This window comes from Aotus nancymaae, unplaced genomic scaffold, assembly GCF_030222135.1.
Source record: "Aotus nancymaae isolate 86718 unplaced genomic scaffold, 86718_ANA_hifiasm-v0.15.2.pri h1tg000067l, whole genome shotgun sequence".
Taxonomy (NCBI): Eukaryota; Metazoa; Chordata; class Mammalia; order Primates; family Aotidae; genus Aotus; species Aotus nancymaae.
In genome coordinates, this window is record NW_026988482.1 from 22,013,328 (window position 1) to 22,021,263 (window position 7,936).

Genomic DNA, 7,936 nt, shown 5'->3' on the forward strand with positions numbered 1-7,936 from the left:
CTTCGCGCCGCCGCGCCGCTTGCGGAGCCCACGGACGAATGGGCTGGCCGCCGATCGCTGCCCTTGCCAACGGCACCCGGTAGCTGCGAGCTTTGGCCACGGATAGTCAGCGAGCATCATTTATTCATCCTGGTGTCAGGTTCCCGCGCCGCCCGCCCCCGCCATCGCTGCGGTGGAAGCCCGCCTCCTCCCTCCAGGGAGACCGGCCGCAGGCTCCTCAGAGCTCCTGGTGCCCCCAGGGTCACTGAGGTGGGGGTGGGAGGGAGAGAGGACAGGCTGAGGCCCGGTCCCTAATCAACAGGTCCCCCTCCCTTCTGCAAATGGGCCTCAGTTTCTCCATCTGGGACAAGGGGAGGGGCTGGAATCTGCTGATCTAGGAGGCCCTTCCCATTCTGTCATGCTGGATTTGAAAAATATACTGGATTTGAGTTTGGGGGGGGCAGAGCGGGCAGGTTGCCATGGTGACAGGCGCTCAGGGATGTCCTGGGCTTTCTGGCCTGGCTTCCTGCCTAGAGGCGGCTCTTGTCACCCTGGACACCAGAGCTGGAGAGCAAGGGATGGTATGGTCAGAGCTGCCAGCTGGCAGTGTTATGGAAGGTTCTGGAAGAAGCCAGCATCTTCTGCCCCATAGGACAGAAGTGTGCTGCCCCTGGAAGGTCTGGAGAACCATTTTCTGACCCTGGGTACCCTCAACCTCTGTCCCAGCCTGAATGCTGACTCTGACTTCAGTCTAAGCCAGGACCCGGACCTCATGCTGAAGTTGGTCCACACTGCACTCTGGCCCTGACCCCATGTTGAGCCTGACAACTGGGGGACAGAAGGAGGTTCTGAGGAGATGTAGAGACCTGGGGGAGAGGCTGAAGACTTAGGAAAAGGAGTGGGGAGGCCTGGAGTCAGCAGACACTCCCCTCCCTCCCTCCCTCCCTCCCTTCCTTCCTTCCATTCTTATTTATCTCCTGCTGCTGAGCGTTAGGAGAAGCAGCACAGGTGTTGAGCCCCTTGCAGCCCTTATCACCAGGGACACTGGTGGAGGCCTGCGCAGGCTGGGGATGGCCTGGTTCTCCCCAGCAAGGCCTGCCCTGAGAATGGGGCACCCTGTGGCTCCAGAGCCCTGTGGGGTTCTGGCCTGGACGTGCCATGAATGGGCAAGGACCACAGCGGGCTACAGCAGGGAGCAGAGGGCCACCTGGAGACACCTGCCAGTGTCAGGGGCTGGAGATGACAGCCGGGCAGGAAAACGAGAGCTCTGGAAGAGGGCAGCCCAGGAGACCCATCAAGGAGACGCTCAATAGGGGGCAGCAAAGTCTGGAGACTGAGTGGGCTGGGGCACCCCGTCCTCCCCAGGGATGCCCTGGCCAGGCAAACAGGAACTCTGCTAAAATCCAGATCACGTGCTGCAGCTCTCCAGCCCCCACTTCCTCATGCTGCTGTCACAGGCCAGGCTTGGGAAAGCCACACTGACCAGTCAGGGGGGTCACCCTCAGGACATGGGGTCAGGGAGGCTGGACGGGTGAGGACTAAGTGAGCCTGGCAGTACCCCACTGAGAGAAGCATTGCTCCTCTGTTTCTGTTTCTTATCCATGAAATGGGGAGGGCGAGACTCCCGTGATTGAAGTGAGGATGATATGAATTAATGAATATGGGAATGCTGGCTCTCCTTAATAGGGTAGGCAGCTCTCTGCTGCTTATAGGCTCCCATTCACAGCTCAGTCAGGGAAGAGCTGTTTCTGTTTTCTGTAAAGTTCATCCGTCCATCAAGAAGTAGTGTTGGGAACCAGCCCAACCCTGGATGTGGGTGCCCCATGTCCCGGTGGTGACAAGGGAGTGAGAAAAGAAATAAGACAAAGACAAGACTAGACGTTCACAGCATGGGTCCAGGGGTCCAACACACACTGGCGCGGTGATCCGCGTTGGCACTGAGCTCTGGGCTCCACACGCTTTTTATTGTTCATCTTGCAGACTGTGGGGAGGGGGGTTGAGAAGGAAGATGGCCAGGGGAAGAGCATGTATCTGCAGCATTCAATAGCAAATGTGGTTCTTCTAAGAAATGCTAACTAAGGACACAGAGTTTTTACCACCCATTGTCTATCAGGTGCATTTGCAAAAGAGGGACAGGGATAGGCGAGGGACAGGGATATGCAAGGGACTTCACACTATGCATCAAGGGGATTTTATCTCCCAAGCATTGCGGACACAAAGCAATCAGAATTACTCCATATTCTGAGAACATAGGCAGAGTCTGTGGCTTTCCGGTTATCTCTTCCCTGCAAGAATTTCCTGTCCTGCAAGCTCCCACCTGCAAAGACCCTCTTGTGAGCAGAGGTTGAATTCCTTCCCAGAGTTCTTGCACAAGCAAGCCCTCTTTACGAGACCCTCATGCAGGCCCTATGCTGGGAAGAGACATGGGACCAAAGCAGGCTTTCCTGCCCTGCCACCACACCGCAGCCTTCTGCAGTTTAAAGCACTCTCAGACGGTCTTTATAAAGGCCTCCTGTTACCGCCTGATATCTGCTTTTATTTTACTGCACCATAGTTTGGAGTTTTCTTAATTCAATATTTGATCTGTGGCACAAATCTCAGTGTATAAAAAGCAAAGCAAGCTTGTAATCATTTAACTATGAGTAACACAGGTCTGCCCCGGCCATCTTTTCCTACAAGTAGGACAAGCCCAGTGAAGAAATCTGAAAGAAAATACAATCATGCGTGTCCCCGGGTGTCCCCTGAGATGGCCACTGCCCTGCGTAGGTTCCACTTCTCTGGACTCTGGAACACAGCTGAGATCTCACTGTACACTATTCCTAGTATACTTTTGTACCCAGACATTTTTTTAAACCAACTCAAGTACTCTAGACCCTCCTTGACCCCACCACAGCCAAATACTCTCACACAGGCTTCAAAGTCAAAAGGACTGAACTCAAGTGGCAGGCTATCCCAAAAGTCTCAGTGCAGTTTTAAGCTTTAATAACCTCAGAAGTATAAAGCTACGAACATATAAGAAACACCATTTGAAAGTTTCAGTTTCCTTTTTTGCCCTCTGAAGATGGTAAAAGTTGACCGAAAGAAATTTGAGTTGGCTGAGTATGGTGGCTCACGCCTGTAATCCTAACACTGGGAAGTTGAGGTGGGAGAAATGCTTGAGACCAGGAGTTTGAGACCAGCCTGAGCAATATAGTGGGACCCCTGTCTCTTGAAAGAAAGAAAGAAAGAAAGAAAGAGAGAAAGAAAGAAAGAATGAACGAACGAACTTAGGTCATTCAAAATTCACAAAACTAAAGTAGCATAAAGAGAATTTAAACAACAAACTTCCAAAAAAATTTTTTTGCTAAATTTGTAGCTTTATACATCCTAACTTCTGAAGTTATTAAAGCTTAAAACTGCACTAAGGCTTCTGGGGATGAGCATACTGACAGCTGTGAATCCTCAGATGGGCTACTTAACCTCTCTGAGCTTCAATCCCTCATCTGTAAAATAGATATAATTCAGGATCAGGGGCCAGGTGCGGTGGCTGGTGCCTGTAGTCCCAGCACTTTGGGAGGCCAAGGCAAGAGGATCATTTGAGCTCAGGAGTTTGAGACCAGCCTGGGCAACATAGCGAGACACCATCTCTATTTTTTTAAATTCAGTATCATGCACCAGCATATCACGAGCCTTTATTAAATGCTAGTCATTGTGATTATCGTCATTCTTGTTAAAGGCTATGTAATGTTACACTGTATAAAAACTCGAGACCTTGTTCGGCATTTCCATTGCTTCCAATTCTCCAGTATTAAACACCACGTTGAGGCGAAGATGCTGGAAGTTGAAGTAGTTTTGAAAACGCTCTCAAACTGGATCTTTTCCATGGGTCTTACACCAACACAACAGCAATCATCAACACAGACGACTTCTGTGGCCAAATATGTGGGCTTTTTCTCTACACGCCAAGCAGCAGACACCAGCTGAGTGCCTTCCAATTCAATTCAGATAAGCTCTACCTGGAGATGGTGCAGATCCCACAGATTGAGGGCTCAGTTCCCGAGAGTGCCCGCCCAGCCCCAAGACGGCAGTCGCCAGTTTGGCCTCTGAAACTTCCGACCAATCAGCTTCAGATTGGATTCCTACAATGTCCTCTCAGGGTTTAATTTGCTGGAGTGGGTCACAGGACTCCGGGAAGCACTGACTTAACTTTTACTGGTTTATTGTAAAGGGTATTAGGAAGAGTTGCATAGGGCGAGGTGTGGAGGAAGGGGTGTGGGATTTCTGTGCCCTCCCGGACGGCCACCCTCCAGGAGCCTCCACGTGTTCAGCTCTTCAGAAGCCCTCTGAACCCCGTCCTCTTGGGCTTTATGGAGCCTTCATGACATCTGCATTCCTTTCTCCCAGAGTATAGGGCAGGACCCTCTCTGGGGAGGGTCTTAAGATCCGCAATCAGAATGGTATGGGAAGATTAGGGTCCTGGCTTGGGGCAGGAGAAAGCAGGGCAGAAGGTCAGAGAGATTCCATTTCCTGGGGCCTGCCCTGAGGCCCAACACATTACAGCCAAAGACTGGAACAAGGGCATTGGGAGCTGTGAGCCAGGAGCTGAGGATGAAAATCAATACCTAGCACCACATAGGTTTCCCCGCCCCCCATCTTTGAGGGACTTTACAGCTCTGAGGGCTTTTCAGAGGGGGTTATGCCCTGCCTAAAGTCACACAGGAACTGTGGCCTCCAACTCAGCCTTCTGCCTCTAACCCAGGGCACTGCCCAGTGTCCAGTACTGTTTCCGCTTCTTAGGAGGGCCCCCACATGCCCCCTGCACCCCAACCCCAGTTGGGGCCATCATGTCTGGGGTTGGGGAGCTCTGGACTCCAGGTCCCCCAGCCATGTTTCCTGGAAGACGGTGTCCCCTCCATACATGGTGCTGTGGATGCTGGCCTGCAGAACCCTGCTTCTCCCTCCTGTACTATTTTTAGCTCTTGTGAGTTTCCTGTAGGGACCCAGTCCAGCCTCTAGGGCCTGTGGATTGGAAGCTGTGAGCAAGGGCGGGGTATTGGCCAGGGCACCCTGTGGAAAGTTCTGTCCTAGAGCCTGAAACCCCAGGGCTTAAAGGTTAGCTCTGGGGAAGCTGGGGGTAGGAAATGAGGGCCCCCAATCACAGAGCTAGGCTAGGATCCAGGGACTGAGCCTGGGGTGGGGGTGGGAGCCGAGCAGCCTAGGCCTATGACACAGCAGCTGGGGCCTGCTGGGAGTTGGCCATCCCTGACCTTGTTGGCCCCAGGCTCAGCCCGGAATAGCTGCGTGGCTGGGCCAGGCCTGTGTCGGACCTGTGTGCGCTCGAGCATGTGCCTTGTGTGCTAAGGCACTGGTGCACACGGGAGTGCGTGTGGATTCTGCATGCAGCTTTGTGTGTGGCTGAGTGTGAGTCTCAAGGTCTCCAGAATCACAGGTGCCATTCACCTACGTGTGTGTTCCCTGGAGCAGTGTGCCTGTCTGTGTCCCTGTGGTTGGGCACATGTGTACCCAGGACTGCCACTAGAGTTGTGCAACTTGGAGCTCTTACCAGTGAGTTCAGGGGTAGATGGGTCCATGTGACACAGGGACCCTCTTGTTCCCCGACTATAGAATTGTATCTGCGGGCAGCGGCTGTGGGAGTGCTGCAGGTGGATGTATACACATTTGTGGTAGGCTTGGCCAGGGGCCCTTAGCTGTGTTGCAGGGGACTGAGGCAGGTGGGCTCAGCAGAGGCTGTCCTTTGGGCACTACTGGAGGGCTTATCTGGCCCCAAGCCAAGAATGAGCTGGAAGAGAGGCTGGGCAGGTCTTGCGCCATTTAGCAGATAGGAAAACCCGGCTTGCAATGCCCATGAGGTCACCCAGGGAATGGGGAAGAACTGGCCTGCTGCCCAGAGCTCAATCAGCCTTCCCATTCCCCTAGATGTGGCTGAACAGGAAGTGTGGGCTCTAGGGAGGGAGCCGTGGGAGCCCTTCCCTTCCTGCTGGAGCCCAGGCAGCACTCCCTTCCCTCAGCCACACGTGCAGATGATGAAACTAAGGCCCTGAGACACCTAGCACAAGATCAGCTCTGCCCTGCTCAGGGCCCTGCCCCACCTGCCCCGTTTGTCACAAGTGGTGAGGCCACATGCTCCTCCTGAGGCCAAGACCACTCTCTAGCCCTTGCCTCCCTCCCAAACCCCAGGGATGCCTGGTGGCCCACACCCATGTTCTAGGGGACGCATAGATCTGCTAAACCATGCTCATCCCTGAAGGAGCCCCTTGAACCCACCACGCCCCTCCTCTCAGAGTCCCACATAACCCCGAGAAGGAGGTGCAGGTAAGACTATTTCACCAGCAGGGACACTAAGGCACAGAGAGGCCACACATTGCCTTCGATCACACAGCAAGAGGAAGCAGCATAAGGCCGCATACCAATCTCCTTCCAAAATGTTCTGCTCCCTCCCATTGCCCCACAGGCACACAGGATCCCCACAGGGAAGACCCTGGAGGCTTGTTTAGAACCTGAAGCCTCAGTTCATTCCACCTGCTGGGGCAGTGGCTCTGCCAGGCTGTGCTGTAGACTCAGGGAGACCATGTGCCCCGGCAGACAGTTCCCCAGGCCATCAGGGCTGTGAAGGCTGGTGGGGGTCAAGGTCCGGAGCCTGGGGGTGAAGGACATGGAAAGGGGAGGCTTTCCCAGAGGGCCAGAGGGACACTTCACCAGAGACCTCCTTTGAGGCAGCCCCCACCCACCAACACAGCAACACCCCTGGCAGGCGAGGACTAGAGGAGCAGGGCCTTTGGGAATGGAGCCCCTCAGGCAGCAGGGGGTGCAAGAAAGCAAGGCTGGAAAAGGGGAGGCCAGAGCGAGGGCAGGGCCTTGGCAGTCTGGGAAGGGATGGAGAAGCAGGGAGGGGTGGCTCTGCAGGATATCTCCAGGAGGAGAGCAATGTGGGGCAATGTGGGGCAATGTGGGGCAAGAGGGTGAGGTCGCTGGGGCCTGCAGTCACTCAGGCAAGGGTCCCAGGCTGGAAACCCTCCAAGCCTAAGGGTGACGTGCAGCTTGGCAGACGGTAAGCTCCCACTGGTGACAACCCAAGGGAGACAGGGGAATGAGCTTGGCAGGCTGCAGGCCCCCATTTACCTCCACTGGAGGTCCCTTCAGCCCAGCAGGATGGGGGATGCCTCCTACCTCCTCAGGACTGAGTAGGGGCTGGTGGGTCACCCTTTCTACTCTTCCACAGCTGCCTTGGACCCTGAACCTCCTCCTCACTGGAACCTGGGTGCCATTGAGAGCAATGGATGACTAGCCTGGTGGCCTGAGAGGGATCAGGTGGCTGGCGGGGGACTTCTTTGTTACAGATTTGAACTAAGTTCTCTCCTGCTCCCTGGGGTTTGTCCCAGACCAGTCTTCAGCCACCCTTTTCAAGGTCACAGGCCTTGGCACAAAGCACACCCGGCCGGCTTCATGCTCTACTGGGCCATGTTGAGATTCAGGAGCGGTGGAGGGGAAGGAAACCTCCCCAATGTCACACAGAAGGGGCAGCCAGCCATGGACATCCAGCTCAGGGGGCCGCAGGGCACCTCAGTATACCCCTCTATCGGTTCCAAGTTCCACGAACCCACACAGCGCTCCATGTGTGCCAGCTTCTGTGACTCAGGGCAGACTGGGGAGGTCATCGGGCTGCACCCCAGGTCACGGAGGCAGCAGTGGGGGGCTCCTGCCTCCGCACTGAGGGAGACTGAGGGATGAGGTGTGACAGTTCAGTGCCCCCTCCCTTGGGCAGCAAGCAGGGGGTGGGGGCAGCAAGGCGGCCTCCGGCGCCGGGTCCCAGGGGCCTCGGTATCCCGGGGAACGCCAGAGGGAGACCTCAGGAGAGGCGTGGGGCGGCGGGACGGATCAATGCCGCACGCCACCTCCTCTGTGGCCCGCCTGTGGCCACCCTGTAACTCCAGAGCAACACCGGAGGCGGGGCGGGGCG